General features: G+C 36.0%; 2 long non-coding RNA genes across 2 annotated transcripts in view; one reads left to right on the top strand and one right to left on the bottom strand.

Moving 5' to 3' along the window:
- LOC309820699 overlaps positions 1-18534 on the bottom strand; it is a 46177-nt gene extending 27643 nt beyond the window's left edge. Inside the window, exons 1-2 of the long non-coding RNA XR_014296540.1 lie at positions 18465-18534; positions 14886-14974 (exon numbers count right to left, since the gene is read on the bottom strand). This is a non-coding gene — a long non-coding RNA (uncharacterized lncRNA). The remainder of the gene's footprint in view (positions 1-14885; positions 14975-18464) is intronic.
- The window catches only part of LOC309819546, a 636463-nt gene that overhangs the window by 429415 nt on the left and 188495 nt on the right, over positions 1-18553 (top strand). The gene's annotated exons all lie outside the window — the stretch shown is intronic.

Raw genomic sequence — 18553 nt, 5'->3', positions numbered from 1 at the left:
TAAGAAGTGATGTCTCATTGTGGCTTTGATTTGCATTTCCCAAATGACTAAGACGGTGAGCATCTTTTCGTGTGCTTGTTGGCCATTTGTATATCTTCTTTAGAGATCCTAGTTCATTATTAGATATGTGAATTGTTAATATCTTCTCCCATTCCATAGGTTGTCTTTTCATGTTCTTGGTGGTATGCTGGAAGCTCAAACTTCCCCTGTAGCTTATCAATTAAAATTCTGCTCATTCTTCAAGACTATTTTTAAACTCAGTATATTTCTTGATAGTCTTTTTTAGTGCTCTTAAATTCATAATATCTCTTTATTTTTTTGCATGGGCATAGTGGTTGGTTAATATCTGCTATTATATTTATAAAATATTACTTTCAGGAAGTCTCCATTCTCTCTCCATTTGGATCTTCAAGATCACTGAATGTGTTTTCTAGAACTTGTATGTTCCATGATACCTTTGCTTGTAGCAAGAGTCCCCAAACACATTTTGTTCATTTATTAAAGAAACAAGGGCCAATAGAGCTGAGACAGGTGGTCTACATATGGTGTAACTGTATGTGGGTTTGAGGAGCGTGTTTAAAATGACCTTCACATGAATAAACTTTTAAGGAAACTGCTCCCTCCCAGGATGGGAATGTCAACATGAGACAATTATACCTGGATACCCTAAACAAGAATGCCAACAGGAATTATATTACCTGATATTTTTTAATTTATTTCTCAGCTAGATTTTTTTTAAGTAAACACAGTTACGAATGTTCTATTTATCAGCACACAACACAAACTGTTTCTGGCATGTTTCTAATCATATGTTCCTATAATTGCATTTTCTTCTACTGTTCACAACTAGAAATTTGCTTTCTTTAAACGTGTGTTTTTAAAACCATGAGTTCTTGATTGCTAACTTCTCAGGGCAAAATTAGCATTGGTCTTCTTTCCCTTATGACTAGGTAATACTGTACTAATGAAAAACAGGGCCTCTTTATTTATAATGGCCTTGGGGTCAATTATCAATTTATCATCATGTCCTGCAGATTTAAAATAAAATATGCTGTGCAGTATAACCATTGTACAGAATTGACATTAAGTAGATTCTCTGAGTTTGGACTTAATAAAAAATACAAAGAGTGCTGCCTAAAAGGTTTCTCCAACTATAAATTCTATTAGGTAGCTTTTAATACAAGACAGTAGGAAACCGAACAACTAAATTAGAGAGAATTCTTTTTCGCTGCTGTTTTTTGTCTCATACATGTGAATAGTCATTGGAGGACAGTTTGCTAATTCACAGAAATAGTATTTTATATCTTTATAATAATAATCCAAAAGCTGCCTGAATTTTTCCTTATGTCAATCTCTGTATTGACCTTAAAATATTCACATCCAATGTCAACCTATTTGCAAGAGACATTCTGTAACTTTAAGGAATATATGCATACAATATAAGGAGCAATGATTTCTTTTGTCAAAAATAGCCTAAGTCCTTCACATTTACCAATTAATCCATGTATACCAAACTCAGGTCATGTTGAGACTATCTTCCTAGAAGTCTGTGAGATGTCATAAAGTTTTATGTTTTAATTCCTATTGAAAATAACTCTAATTCCCACATAGGTCTGTTACTATCCATACTGAGACTCTGGGCCTGTTTGTGTGAGATTAAGATCAGCATATCCTGCCCATGCACGTGTTATTAGACGCACAGCTAAAAGCCACAGACTCAGTGAGAATGTAAAGGCAGAAACAAAGGTGAAGGTCAATTGTACCTTTGAGAGTATGAGGTTGTTTGTTAATTTTCAAGGGCAGAGTCTACCTGCTAAGTCCCAACCAGTGAAAACTGAGAAAATTCTACATACTGCGCTATCAGTCCCTCAGCAGCAGTAGCCCTACTGCAAGGGCTCCATAGGCACATGTGGCTGTATTGGTTACTCTGTTGGAACGCAAGGTTACAGAACATTTCCATCTTCATAGAAAGTTCTATTGGACAGTGTTATTCTAGAAAGCGAGGGACCAATTCCTTATACCTTAGGGTCCATTACAAAAGTGGCCTCACTTTTGGAGAGGAACTTAGTCTGGAACTGGCATTGTTAATTCTGCCCGTTTAGTATCCTTTTCTGTACCTTATAGTTATTGTTCTTTGGTGAAAAGAGTAGAAATGGAATATAAAAAAGAAATAGAGGAACATAAATGAAAGGCAAGATATGAGGTTACAATCTTAGTGACGCCAAAGGACATTGACTCTTAGTTCAGAAATTTGTTTTTTTAAGAAAAAAATATTAAATCCACAGAGCCCAAAAGATCCAATATAAAAGTAAATACTATATTGAGAAGTTTTGTTTGTTAGTTTTAAGTGGCCGCCAGAGCAGACACATTATATATTTTCTCAATAATCAGTTTCTTATTTATAATTTTTCATATTTATTGAGATGATAACAATCAAAGCATAAGAAAATGGGCATATATATGTAAATATCCATAGCCCTGTCGTAGGAATATAAATAAAATAATATCAACTTTCCATACTGATATTTTATGTAATTGGAAGCACTGAAAATATTTTACCTTAATTCATTTTTAGATCCTTTCTAGAATTCAGTTTCTAATAAATCAGTTCATAAGTCATATTAATATTAGAGTAAATAAAATGTCATTTTCAGAAAAAATTCTTATTTCAGAGAACTACTTCTGGAAATGCATGTGTTACCATGAACATCTTAGATTATTTGTGAATAGTCATCTAGAAAATTGGTTTAAAGTAAACTTTATTTTACGTGTACTACACAGGTAATGGTCTTCCCTCATTTTCTAGGAGCAGCCTAGATGGGAAAGAGGTTTGGTTGTACATATCTAGTTCTTTTTACTGATATTTTTTCACCATTTACTTTCCAAGTGAGTCTTTTAAAAATGATTATAGCAATGTCTGGCTGCCCTGGAAAGAAAGACTTTATATATTCTTCAGGAAGGGGATAGCTTTCCTTGAAGGAAATACATTACCCATTTACCACTTTCAGTCTGGGTCCACACGCTGGGTGCTGTTATGCAAAGCACACCAACAGGTTGCAGAGACAAGGCAGGTTTTCCAGCAGCACCTTCTGCTAAGCCCTCCCAAAGCACAGCACACCCCAGCCCCTGTCTGTGCAGTTGATGAATGTACTTCAGGCAGGGCTTGGACATGGCTCAGTACAGTTCTCTAAGCGGTGATAAATGACCACATTTGTGTGAAATGGGTTAGGTGGGAGGGCCACCCTTTGACAAGGCAGAAAATGAAATGATTACTATTGGATTCTATTGACTTGTCTGGTTAGAACAGTTGTGCCTCTTCCTAGAGGTTAATTGGACTTGAACTCAAGAAATTAAGAGGTCAGCTGAGGTCACAGTGACAGCAGGCGCACTTTTAACTTGCTGCTAATAACATTTGGCAGGAGGATGAATCTGGGAATTTTAGTCTGGGTGCAGTTCAATTTCTTTAAGAGTAATGGTTTGTACAAATTATTAAACAAACCTAATTTTGTATCACTTACAAAAATTCAATGTGGTTTCAATTCCTACCAGGCACTCCTATATAACTGTGAATTTTCTTGAAATAATCAACTGTAGAATACTGCATATTGTATATACAAACACACACACACACACATATATAATATTCTTAGAATAGTTTTATCTTATTGAAGACTCTCTATCAAGAAATTTGGATGTAAAAAGAAAAGATTCAGAAATGCTTGAAAATGATGTTCTAACGTATTTACTGGGGTCTTTCTTTTTACCCAACACCAAGTGCAACTCATTTTTTGTCATAGAAAATGTAAGGAAAGTAGAGTGAAGCATTTTACAATTTATATGTAACATATATGTATATATACAGTAAGGCATCTCCTAATGTATAAATTCTCTATTGCACAAGTATGTTTGCAAGCTTCAGACATCTTGATTTGAGAATATGGTAAAACACTTGAATTGTTACTGCTTCCTGAGAAGATATCCCAATTCAGTCACACAAGGTTTACTTCAACTTCGGTCTTCTTTTCTTGGTTACTTTACACTGCAGGGTCTCTTGCTTGAACTGTCCCTGGCACTTTCCCTTGTGGTACCCGACACACCACTACACCCCACATGGAGCTCAAGTGAGGGGCTGAGTCCCCAAGTGCTTCTTAAGGGGGAGGGGCATGGTGTACAATGCGCCAGAAGGGAGACTTGGGATGGGACTGGGCAGACAGTGTCATCCAGATGGTGGGGAACGAGACACATCACCTAATTAACGGGGCCGCTCCAACAGCTGTGTAACTGGGGCAACTAGGGGGAGAAAAGCAACGGTCCTGGAAGCAGGGGTCACTGAAGCTGCTTCCCAGCCTCCAGCACTGTGATCAGTTTGTGCCAGTCAGGTACTTGTACTGCATCCCTGAGACACTCAGGCACTAAGGAGAAATGCTTTTGCTTCTTTGTCCTAAGGATAAACCCAAAAGAATACAACTTTGGAGATCGCGCACACAGCTCCTTTTTTTTTTTCAGCGTTATTGAGATACAGTTGACACATGACATTAAGTAAGTTTAAGATGTACAAAGTGTTGATTTGATATGCTGTTATTTCGCAAAATGATTACCAACATGGCCTTGGTGAACACCTCCAATAGGTCACATAATTACTATTTCTTTTTTATGATGAGGACATATAAGCTTTACTTTCTTAACAACTTCCAAGCATATAATATATTACTGTTACTCCAGTCACCATGCTGTTCACTAAATCCCAGAACATATTCTTCTTCTAACTGGAAGTCTGTGGTCTCTTTGACCAGCATCTCCCCATTTCCCTCACCCTCAAAGCCCCTGGTAACCGCCATTCTACTCTCAGTTTCTATGCATTTGGCTTTTTTAGATTCCACGTAGAAGTGATATCATACGATATTTGTCTTTGTCTGACTTATTTCACTTAGCATAATGCCCTCCAGTTTCATCCATGTTGTCGTACATGGGAGAGAATATTTGCAAACCAAGTATCTGATAAGGGATTAATATCCAAAATATATAAAGAATTCACACAGCTCAATTAAAAAACAAAAAATCCATTTAAAATGGGGCCGAGGGCTTCCCTGGTGGCTCAGTGTTGAGAGTCCGCCTGCCGATGCAGGGGACATGGGTTCGTGCCCCGGTCCGGGAAGATCCCACATGCCGCGGAGCGGCTGGGCCCGAGAGCCATGGCTGCTGAGCCTGCGCGTCCGGAGCCTGTGCTCCACAACGGGAGAGGCCACAACAGTGTGAGGCTCGCGTACCAAAAAAAAAAAAAAAAAAAAAATGGGCCGAGGAACTGAATAGATATATTTCCAAAGAAGACATACAAATGGCCAACAGGTACAACTCCTTATTCTAAGGAAAACTTATATTCCCTTATATGCTACACCTTCACAACAAAGCTTCAGGAATACTATCCTATCAAAGGAGCATGGTATATTAACCAGGTTCCGCCACCATAGTACAAAATCTCGTTACCAGTTAACTTAATAAATGACAAAATCCCTAAAACTATCAGGGGAAATGTGTCAGGTTTTAATATATTCTATAAAGGAGAAAGTATTCTGGGCTGGAAATCAGGAAGGTTGCATCCCCTGCCACTTACTAAAAATGATCCTATAGACAAATCATTGAACTATACTGGTTCTCATCCCCATCTGGAAAAGGAGGCCATCGGTTTCACTGATTGCTAAAAGCCCTTATAGATTTGAAAACTGGCATGTCTATGGTAGTGCACAACCTTTGTGCACATTAGAATCACCTGGGGAGCTTTAAATTAAATTAATCTCCAGGGTGGGCCTGGGCATTGGCTTGTCTTAAAAGTTCCGCAGGTGATTCTAATGTGCAGGCAGGGCTGTGACCTATGGCTCTAAGATGTCACCAAATCCAGGCCATGCCTCTAATTATAACCCTACTCACATTTATAGAGCACTCAGTACAGGCACTGCACTTGGCACCAATTACCTAAATTATGTAATCATGGCAGCTTGCCACGGATTAGGTGTTATTAGCCCCATTTTACCCCATTTTATAAATGAGGAAACTGAGGCTTAACAGGTGAAGTAACTCATCCAAAGATGCCCAGCTAATGAGTAGAAGAGCCAGTAGGATTTGAGCCTGAGTTGGATGCCAGGGCCTGTGCCCCTAACTATGCTGACAGCCTAGGAACGTCTCTAGCCAGCTTCTCTAGTCAGTCAGTCAGTATCACAGCTGCAATTTGCAACTGGAAATATCAATGTCTGTGACTGGTCTCTGACATCTGTCTGTGCTGATGCCTCCAGATACAAGCTCCATCCTCCACTTAAACCCCCAACCTTCACAGAACTCTATTTGGACAAGAGCAAGGTATTCCTAGAAGCTGAACAAATAAACTACAGGATTAAGGCATTTTCCTATGAAGAAGGATGTTGTCCCGATAAAATCCTTGGGAGTTTCTGGTTACAAGGCTAAAGATATCTAGTGATGCCAAGATTTGGATTCAAGCTGTTCATCAATGACAGACAGAATATTGAAGCTTCTACTTAACTTTTTTGTTTCTCATTCACAGGAGAAAAGACAGGGTGAATCCTTAATCATAAAAACTCAGTACCATGCAGAGTGAAGTAAGTCAGACAGAGAAAAACAAATATCATATAATATTGCTCATATGTGGAATCTAGAAAAATGATACAGTTGAATTTATTTGCAAAGCAGAAATAGAGACACAACTGTAGACAGCAAACTTATGGACACCAAGGGAGGAAGGGGGGTGGGATGAATTGGGAGATTGGAATTGACATATATACACTACTATGTATAAAACAGATAACTAATGAGAACCTACTGTATAGCACAGAGAACTCTACTAAATGCTCTGTGGTGACCTAAATGGGAAGGAAATTTTAAAAAGAGGGGATATGTGTATAACTGATTCACTTTGCTGTACAGCAGAAACTAACACAACACTGTAAAGCAACTATACTCCAATAGAAATTAATTAAAAAAACCAAAAACTCAGTACTTCGTCTTCAAGCCTATGAAGGCATAGCCTCTTAAAATTAGGTTGTGTAATTAGATGAAAACATATGCAAATATAGGCACATTTTGCATTTGGAGGTACAGTGAATGTACCAATTACATTCATATTCATTGAAATATATTACTTTGAAGGAAAATGTTTCAAAATATTCAGAACAATTTATAATTAAATCATCCAGTTACTTTTTTTTTTTTTTTTTTTTTTTTGCGGTACGTAGGCCTCTCACTGCTGTGGCCTCTCCCGTTGCGAAGCACAGGCTCTGGACGCGCAGGCTCAGCGGCCATGGCTCACGGGCCCAGCCGCTCCGCGGCACGCGGGATCCTCCCGGACCGGGGCACGAACCCGTGTCCCCTGCATCGGCAGGCAGTCTCTCAACCACTGTGCCACCAGGGAAGCCCCATCCAGTCACTTCTGAGCAAGAACATTTTGATGTTCCAATAGCTGCTTGAAAGTTTTAAAATATGTCTTTAAAGTTTTTTGCACAGTCGGAAAACTTAAATCATGTCAAGAGTAAAGAAACCTGAACTCACTATTTTCTAGCTTCTTCCACTGGCATCTCATGGAAGGAAGGCTCAAATATTCTCTTGCTGTTAAAAATCATCAATCCTCCTCAGCTGTGTTGCTGCTCTTTGTGCCAGGAGGGTAACCCAACTGCTTTACTAAATCCCAACTTGCTTTAGAGAGAACTGAGCATTTGCCATCTACTCAGCCTGGATGCAATTCAGAAAGAAAAGAAAAGCATCAACTCACATTTGAAGTTAGGCCCAGGTGGGCACGAATGGATGTGGACACCCATGCATCAGTGCAGAACTTCCACAAAGGAGAGTGAAGGTAAATTCCTCTCCTTTGAACCATAATGCCTCTAATTTATACTGCAGCCTGTCAACAAAGCATTAACATGTGCTTTACCACAAGGCCTGATTGAAGGTAAGACAACAGGCTACAGCTGCCATGTGTTTATGTATATATATATATATATATATATATATATGTATATATATATATTTTTTTTTAACCTCAATTTTTTAAAATACAATTCACCAAAATAAAACTAGTAACTTTAGGACATAGAAGCAGGCTTTAAGTGATAAAACTAGCTCATTCATTTCACAAATATTGGTTAAATACCATCTATGTGCCTATACCCCTGTCCTGGGCACTGGGTTATGTATCATAACTGCAAAATTATGATGTCCTCCAAGTCGCAAAATTTCTGTCTGGTTAACTGAAACATGTGCATTAATATTTTTGCCAAGTTTTAAAACAGACTATTTGGTCACTGTATCAGTGAAGTCTGGATTTCTGTGCTTGTATATTTATAGCACTGTTCTTTCCTGAGAATTCACAGTGCTTTGTACACTTTTCTCATTGTGTCATTAAAACCTTATAAAATGAGGAGGTTCTGGCAATCATATTTTTATATGTAAATTGGTAAATCTAGGTATATTGCTTTCTTGTACTTTGAAGAGCCAGTGCAACACATACCATTTATATATTACAAATGTTTAAAGGAGAGATGTAGCAATAGAAGACTGTCTTTCTTTTCCTTCTGTTTCCTTCCCTTTCTTTCCTCTCCTCATCCTCCAAATTGAGCACTTGGAATGCAAGTTTAGAATTAAGACTGAGGAGGTGTTTGAGAAGCGAAGAATTTGGATGTTTCAGAGCACTAGAAGAGTGAGAGTGAGAGCAAGAAAGAAAAAGGGAGTAGAGAGAGAACTTGGAATAATGGAATGTTCTGGATTGAATTAGGCTCCTCCCCCAAATATTCATACATTGAGTCTCTAATGTGACTCTCTTTGGAGATAGGGTCTTTAAGGATGTGATTAAGGTTAAATGAGATTATAAGGGTGGGACCCTAATCCAATAGGACTGGTGCCCTTGTAAAAGGAGGAAGAGACTCTAGGCAGTGCTCGCTGGCACTCTCTTTCTCCCTCTCTCTCTCTCTCTCTCTCTTTCTCTTTTGCCTTCTCTTTCTCTCTTTTCCTCTCTTTCTCTTTCTGTTTAGCTTTCTCTTTCTTTCTATTTTTCTCTTCTCTCTCTCTGCACAGAGGAAAAACAGGGTAAGGACACAGCAAGAAGAAGGCAGCTGTCTGCAAACCAGTTAGAGAAATCTATCAGAAACCAACCCTGCTGGCACCTTGATCTTGGGCTCCTAATCTCCAGAACTGAGAAAGTAAATTTATGTCATTTAAGCCACCCAGTATATGCTATCTTATGGCAACCTGAGCAGACTAATACATTGAAGGAAGGCTAGGTATAGGTGGATGAAAGAAAAATTGCCGTTGGCAGGGTACCCAACATGACTTTATGAGAAGGAACGTCTTATGCGGAATTGAGGTTTTTGTGCATATGAACCATGGGATTCCACCTTGTGACCATAACTTTAGTAGAATCTGCTACAATTATGTATGCTCATTGTTTACCTTTTGTTTTGTTCCTAGCAGCCAAGGAAGGGGCAGAATTTCACACCTGGGTAGACATAATGCAAACCAGGGACAGCACACACAAAGAGGAGCCCAGGGGCACCTGGTACCCAGGGCATTACAAGCTGGGAACAGGGATGACATTGCAGAAATTTGGGGGATAGATTTAGACTTTGGGAAACCTTATCTAGACCAGGAGATATCTATGTTAAAATAGGTTGAATGAGGAGCCTCAGTATTTATCTCTAATTTAATCCCTTAATTTAAACATGAAGGAATTGGGGCTTTGAGAGGTGAGTACTAAATTCTTCCTGTGCTGCATTCTTGTCCAGCTGGAAAATAGCAACCAGGTTTTGGAACTGCAAATGCAGTGCTTTTTTGTTTGTTTACTGTGATACTGCTTCTCATTTGCTTTGGACTATATAACACAATTTTGATTTTTTTTTTTCAACCCTTAGCCCTGTACCACCTCTTTAAGCTTCCCAGTCTTATTGGCATAAATTTGATTTGAAAATTCATATAATAATTATACCCAGTGTTGTTTGAAAAACAAAATGAGATGATTAGATATGAAACTGCTTTGAAAGCTGTAAAGTTGTATAAAATGTAGGGTGTTATTGTTATTTATTGTTCAACTGTATAGTAAGTTCTTGTAAACATTTTTTGTTCATCTGATGAGAGAAATGAGATTTCATTTTCAAATCAGAAACTGTTCAGACTGGGGAAATGCGCTGTTCTTAACTAGTACTGGAAACATCATTGATTTTTGTCAGAACACACAAACACACACGCACACACAAACACACAGACACACACACACACACACACACACACACACACACTTGTAGTAGAAACATCCAATTCATGAGGCAGAAAAACGGAAAGGTACTGGGACTTCCCTGGAGGTCCAGTGGTTAGGACTCTGTGCTTCCACTGCAGCGGGCCGGGGTTTGATCCCTGGTGAGGGAACTAAGATCCCCTATATGCCATGTGGCGTGGCCAAAAAGCAAAGCAAAGCAAACCAACCAAAAAAAAACAAAAAACAAAAAGGGAAAGGTACCAACTTTGCAGTTAAATGGGCCCAAGTTAATTAAGTAGTTGCTTATCCCAAACTACATTCCTGAACATCTCTATGACTCAGTTGCCCCCTCTGTGAAATGGACCAATACTGTATTCTCAGGGTTGCTGTGGAGAATAAAGAAGTCAAAACAGATACAGTGTGGTTTTCTGAGTGTTGTTTACAGGAATACATATCTGTGTAATCCTTACAGGAATCACTAATCAATGAACTGGGAATGACAGAGTATTGTCACCACACAGTTGCCCAATACATGACAGGAGAAGCACACACATAGCAAATGTTACTTCCCTTCTCTTTAAAGAGAACCAATCCTAGGTAGACTTAATTCTGTGAAGTGAAAGAGAGCTTTATTAAAAATGACATTCACTATTATATTAAGACTAGGTTTCCTTTATGTAATAAAAAAAAGCAGATATGAGAGATAAACAAGGCTGGGGTAACAAATATATATTTATTTTGTCAAGTGGGTTTCCAGTCAGCCCTTAAAGCTGTTTACCTCAGTAAAGAACTGGCTTACAATTGATCTGATTTTCTGTCAGGGGGATTGTGTTAATGTTAACACAGCTCCACTGGGTCTGGCACATGAAAGTGGCCCCAAAGGGTGAAGGCAGTTACTGAAAGGGAAAGAATAGAAGGGCTTTTAAACTCTCCAGTTTCTAGTACATGTGAGATCATATTGGACGTGGTACAGACATTGCTTTGCCATGAACAGTGGGGCAATTCAAAGACTCATATTTTTGCATCACAAGTACCAAAGAAAATATTTACATTTTAATCCATTTCATTTTTAAGCATTTTTGTGGACATTTAGAATACAGCAATTTTGTCTCAACCTGAGTTAATGTAAAGACAAAAAATTTTAAAGGTAAACATTTATTTCAATAAATGTTTTTTATTTCATTGGAGATTTAAACAAGAATATCCACGGTAAGTGGAAAGGTAAACCAACTTCTAAAAAACTGAAATGGTAAGAAAATAGAATTATAACAAAGGTATTTTGTTCCACATACTAACTGATGCTTGGGAGCAATTTAATTCTTGACTGGCTTTTAGATACTTAGAAATTCCTTCCCTGTATGCTATTTAGCATTTGATAAAGATTCTGACATTTGGGACATAGTTTTTAATTGAGCTGAGTGTGATAAAGAGATTTTAAAGTGCCCTAAAGATTTGTCTGAGTAAAAATATTAACTTTTGGCAGTGTAAGTGTAAAACTAGAATAAATTCTAGAACATAAAATATCTATAGCAATCTAACTAAAAATATATGTTATTCTTATATATTATTTCTTTTTCTCTTAGTATAAGAATGACTCCCTAAAGTAACATTTTGGAAAATAATGTTGCTATATTCCAAATGCACTGTACATAAAAAGCCACTGCAATAAAAACTAAAATGTGTTACCTACTTAATATTAGAAAATGTATAGCTTGTTTCTTCAATATCACTCTAGTTGTATTAGCCAAATTAATTAAGAATACTTTAGGAAAGTGTAAAATACACTACTGTTTTAAAACACTTTACAAAATTAAAAAACAAAACAAAGACCAGTAAAGCAAAGCAAAGAATTATCTTGAGGTCAAATATATTCCAAGAAATAACATAGCCAGACAGAGGTAGGACTTAGAATAATAAGGTAGTTCTCAATTGTATCCAGTCCTCAAAGCCCGTGAGAACTCCCTTGTTACTCTGATGGGCACAATATTTCCAATACCTAACAAACTAGCTAACAAAAAAAGAAAGAAAGGAAGGGAGAGAGGGAGGGAGGGAGGGAGGGAGGAAGGAAGGAAGGAAGGAAGGAAGGAAGGAAGGAAGGAAGGAAGGAAGAGAGGGAGGGAGGGACTAGATAGCAGTGCAGAAATAGGCATAAAAATCAATTTTGCAACATTGTCCCAGAAATGGAAATTAAGTCCTTCTACTGAAGTTCCTAGAAGTTGACTAAATCTAGGCTCAGGATAGAAGTTTTTATTCCAATAATATCAACTATAAAGGATCCAATGTATTGTTCAGTGGAAAATTTTATCTTGAAAAAAATAAACTGAATCTTTTTATTGAAAGTGTTACTTATCCTGACAGCAATATGTTGTTGAAGTTCAGAAGAGAATCTCTCCATTGATCATCTGATCTGAAATTTTAAATGGTCTTTGACCAGCAAAAGGTCACCAGAGTAGCTACATATTGCTTTTAGGCTACCTGGAACCAATGTGCCCTCTCTAACACCCACAGTTTCCATATGTGGTATCACCTTTTCTCTGTTCTGTGCCATTTTGGGAAGTTGCTATATCAAGTTGCTGAGTCCTCTCCCTAGGGAAGTCTGGTTTTTGAAAACTTCTTTTAGAGACTTTCTGTTACCATCTGTACAGCCAAGAGGCAAGAACATGTCTTCAATACAAGCAAATGGTTTTTGTCTCTCCAAGGCTGAGGAATACAAGATTTTTAAAATTGGCTTACATTTCTCCTTCATTTCAACTAAAGATCAGTTCTTGCTTCTGAAACTTCATCAGTTTTCTGTTTCTTCAGCATTCCTTTGAAATTCTATGTGACTCCATATTCTTACAGTAATTTTCCCTTGGGCCAAGAATTAGATTTTTTTTCCTCCCCCGCTATAAACTAAAAGCCATAAATACCAGTGTCAACGATGCAGTTAACCTAATTCTTCTCAATCCTTTATCATCCTAGGCCAACCTTACATATAAGTAAATTTAGACATAGTTAGGCCAAGAGTTAAATTTGGCATGGAAGTGATCAAACATTACTCAGTTTCTGGTACCTGTGAGATCAGATTTCATATGGTACAGACATTGCTTTGCCCTATTATTTATTGAGTGTTTGTCATGTGTCAGACACTATGATGAGGATTGGTCATGAGTTACATCATTTAATCCTTACAACAAACCTATGAAGTAGGTCCTATTATGATGACCATTTGGCATATAAAAAATTGATCCCTAAATTAGAGCAGTTGAGTAGTTTTCCCATGTCTTGTGGCTAGCAAGGCAGACCTAGATGATAAATGCACCTCAGAGAGGAGCTAAAGAAAGTGTAAGCAATGAACAATGTGGTAAGATATATGAATAAATTTTCTCCAGAGCTTTCCTACTGTTAGAAGGAGAAATGTTTCTCTCCCCTTCCTTCTTTCCCTGAAGATAATTTCTTTTTCCTTTTAACTTCCCTGGTTATCTTTTTGGTCAATGATAGCCAGCCATTGATTCCAACTTCTCAGTTGAATAGATTTAATCTATCAAAAATTCTGACTTGAGGAATTTAATCTCTTACTCCTTCATTCTTTTTTGGGTAGGCATCTGCTCAAATGGCAGATTTTTTAACTTCTAGACCCAGAGAAAACAGATAGTTAGTGCCTTTTGGTATTTGTCCTAAGCCACAGTGTTCATTTCAACTTTTATCAATAATCAAAAAATCATTTTAATGCTCCAATCTGCAGACCCACTAGCATTATTTTTTAGTTGTTTCTGAACACAGATGAGAGAGAAGTACAGTTTTGTGTGCTTGCTCAAAATCATACATTTTACCATCTTTCAACACTCCCATTCTTTACATAAAGTTGTAGAATTTACCATTTAAATTAATATTGACTCAGACTAGAAGAATGGCCCATAAGAAAATAATTCTCACATTCCTCAGCTCTCCAAAGAGGACACCATTGGAGCCATTGATACTCTCAGCATTGAGATCCCCAAATGATAAATGATCAACTTAGCTATTTTTTTAATAGGGGAACGAGAAAAGTGGGTAGAAAATAATATAGGAGAAAATATGTACTTAAGAATCCCTAAAGTTGACCATAACTGGTGTAATTATCCTTTCTTCCCCTGACACCCTATGCATACATTAAATGATTTGGAAATTTAAATCTCTTTTGAATGTGCAATATTAAGCTTACACAAAATGTGGACCCTTATCAGGATCACTTAGGAGCTCACTGGGGAAATGTCCAAGAAATTAATCTTAGAGATTGAAAGGTACATTGAAAGAATTGTTCAACTCATTAGAAAAAGAAAAAAGAGAGAGAAAATTTCAACCTATAGTTTATATATGGTTTATGATAAGGCACTGCTCCTACAACCTATAGACTAACCTCAACTGCCCAAAGGTAGAGTATGTCTAACTAGTTCTTAGAAAAAGAGAAGTCCATGGGTTTTCTGAGCCAGGCCACTTACAGTAGATAAGGGATGATTGGTATAGTTTTCTCAAGGGTTATCACTAAGAAGAGTGGATTCAAACATTGAGTAGAGCTCTCCCAACTTTTCAGTCAGGAAGTTGTAGGTAATGTTCTTCTGTTTCTTGGAGGGGACAAGAAAAAGATCAGCAAAGACCAGTATCAAATGAATTATATTACCTGAGCACTTTTCCAGATGGGATCAATGTCATTTTCTGGAGTTGAGATGGCTTTCTCTTTCTTGTTATGTTCTGATTAACTAGGTAAGCCTAGATCATCAAATAAAGAATACAAAATATTAACATATGTCAGGACAATGTCAGGATAAGTTGACACTCTTTTCAAAAAAGCATTATTCAACAACTTTTAGTGTAGTCAACTAATCCCTAACTATCTAATGTCAGTGGACCAGCATAGACTGCTCACTGAGAGGATCTTCTGTTGATTTTCATGTAGAAGTCTAAACCAACTGGGAAATCAGTATATTAAAATTAGGCCAATGTTAAAGCAATGGTGTGAGTCACTATTTTCCTAGGAAGACGCCCGTGGTTGTATCAATCCATCAGAAAGTTTAGTATCACCTAATTCATCACTATAGTTAAGGGCAGAAAATAGAGATCTTTTCCACAAGTACATCTCTTAGATACTATCTCCTGATCATTTGGATTTTTTATTACAGTTTGTCCAAATTGTGGTGATATTAATAATAGAATGGTTTATTACACAGGCTGTAATGTTCCACAGACTTTCCTTAGAATCCTCACTGTGGACTTAGTAGTTAAAATTTTTGATATTAACTTGCTTTAGTTTCTTCATTGGTAAAATGGAGCTATAATACCTATTTAGTACAGTGGTTGTAAGGCTTAAATTAGACATCAACTGAAAACTATTCAATGTATATACCAAGTACTCAATAAACTGCAGCTAGTATTATATCATTGTCATCAATATCAGAGACTATGAGTTTTAGAAGCCTTATATAAGGATCATGAGTCTTCAATAGCACTGCACAGAGATTTTAGCCTTAGGGACAGTTAAGTTACAGGTCTCTTGTGTGTCCTAAACAAAGGATTACTTGAAGAGTAAGGGTTAGAAGAGCTTGATGATCCACCAGTGAAGCCAAAGGCCAGGAGACAGCTGTAAGGTGGCATGAAGTAGTCCTAACAATACCTCATTTGGATGGGGAGGGAGGTGGAGACTTCTATACCACCTCCCACCACTCAATCACAATGGTTAACACCGTAAATTAATAAAAAAAAATAAGTTAAATAATAAAATCAAACAAAATATAAATGGAGAAGTGGAGGTATCAAAACAAAACCAAAAAAATAAATATATGCATTTAATAAACCCAGGTATTAGGCAGAGTGAAAAAATCCAATCAAAAAAATGTTATGCATGGTTCCCTTGATAAAAAAATTCTCTAAATGACAAAATTATAGATGGATAAGAGAGTAGTGGTTGGCAGGGGCTAGGAATGGGGAGATGGGGATTGACATAACATAGGAGGGTCCCTTTGTGGTAATGGAACAGTCCTGTGCCTTGATTGTGGTGGCGGTTACATGAATCTGTACATGCAATAGAATATTGTAGAGCTACACACACATGAGTGCATATAAAAACTGCTGAAATCTGAAAGTCTATAGTCTAGTTAGCAATATTGTGTCAATGTCAATTTTCTGGTTTTGATATTGTATTATATAAAATGTTACCATTGAAGGAAATTTGTTGAAAGGTTTATGAGGACCTCTGTACTATGTTTTCAACTTTCTCTGAGAATCTAATCATTTCAAAATAAAAAGTTTAAAAATTTAAACACAAAAAGAAAGATTGAGGCAATAATCACAAAAGGCCTAAAATAAAATGTAAAATTCTTAATAATTATATAGCAAAGCCATGTAAACATAAAATTAATAATATATAAATAGATGTTATTATATAATTTTTAAACATCTGCATTTCCAAATATACCATGTATAGATTAAAAAAGCAAATATAAACTGTGAAAATTATTTATGGCAAGATTGACAGACAAGGGGTTGCTCCCAAAAATATATAAAGAGCCCTTACTGTTAAAATAGAAAAAGTCAAAACTCTCAGAAAAAGTGGGTAATAATATGATGATACAACTAACAAAAAATTTAAAATGACAAACATACAAAAAATATTCAACTCATGTATTAATCAACCATTTATTTTGAAAGTAAGAAACTTTTTATATGAAATCAGCAAACACATATTCTCATATAGAAGCTGATATATACACACAGAAGTGGGAACTCTCATACATATGAAAATGGGAGTGTGATTGGGCACAACTATTCTAGAGGGCAAATTAGCAAAATATTTGCTAAAAGCTTAAAGAAAAAACAATACAATTTTTTAATTTAAGGATTGTCTATTTAGAAATTTGTCCCACCAGAAAATGGATTTATGAACAAAACAATTCATCATAATGGTATTTTTACAAATAAAAAATTAGAAATATTTTAAAAAGTAACTGGTAAAATAAATTGTATTATTTCTTTACCGTGAACCCATTACAACTGATGTTATAAAAGTATATTTATTAACATAGAAAGATGTTTATGATGTTTATGTTATGAAAAGAGTAATATAAAAATATATTTTGGTAATAAAAACTTACTTCTTAGTTTCTCCTGACTTTCTCTAATCTTTATTAAAGTTAGCAGTGCCAGTATTTAAATTATATTTTGAATGACATGAATTTTATCTTATTGTTTATAATTAGTCTTTCAAAAATCATATTTTATTTTTGTTGTTTCTTCTTAAAATAATTTTTTCTAAATATAAAGAAATTATAAAGTCATACAAATTCAATATTACAGAGGTACATGCTATAGAAAGTAACCCATCACCCAATGAGAACTACTCTCAAATAAATCAGTCACTAAATTAAAATTAAACATAAAAAAGAAAATAAAATTCACCTATGATCTTTTTTCCTATCTAACATAAATATCAACCCCAAATCTTTGCTGTGTCTAGCTGAGTTAATACTCTACACGTTTCTTCTAGATCTTATAAAAGCAAAGCACAGAAAAAAATCCCAAAGAAAACCCTAATATCCTCCATAATAATGTAATAATTAGATTACATATAATTGCAATCATTACAATAGAAAAATAATAATGAAACTATTAAAACAAATACTTTGTATCTCCTAGTAGCATGCACTTTTATTATGGTTTCTCTTGATTGACAATAAAATATTAATCTTGAAGAAAATAAGTTCGAACCATTATGGATATTATTGTTCCTTGTCATAAATTTTGTCTTTTTTTTGAACAATTGGAGAATATATGTTGTTGAGACCATGATATAATCAAGTGTTATTAAGTGTTAAACTCTGTGTGAAATATTGAAAATGCAAATATAATTAGGATATGATTCCAATCTTTTTAGAATATCATAAAGGTAAGAGAGGCAGACAATTGAGCAAATTTTTATAATACATTATAAATATAATATAATACATTATAAATAATAAGAAAAAGATAAAAGGTACAAAAGGGAAGAGAAGGATTGTGATATGTCTTTTTTTTCAGGGGAAGTTTCAGCAAGATCTACCCAAAAAAGTAAGAAAGCTTTATTTTACAGGATAAATGAGATTTTGCCTAGCAATAGGGATATAAATGATAATCCAAATAAAGAGTATACACAAACATAACATATAAAACAATACAGAACCTTTGGTAGTCCAGTACAGGTGGAACTTAAAAATTGTGACACCCTTACCCCATGATCCCCACCTCCTCGTCTATACCGTTGTGTAATCCTCCTTGCTTGGGTGTGGGTAGGACCTGTGACTTGCTTTTAACCAACAA

The sequence above is a fragment of the Grampus griseus genome (assembly GCF_964374135.1).
Source record: "Grampus griseus genome assembly, chromosome: 3".
In the NCBI taxonomy this organism is placed as follows: domain Eukaryota; kingdom Metazoa; phylum Chordata; class Mammalia; order Artiodactyla; family Delphinidae; genus Grampus; species Grampus griseus.
The sequence above is the reverse complement of the archived record's forward strand: the minus strand, read 5'-3'. Positions and strand labels throughout refer to the sequence as shown.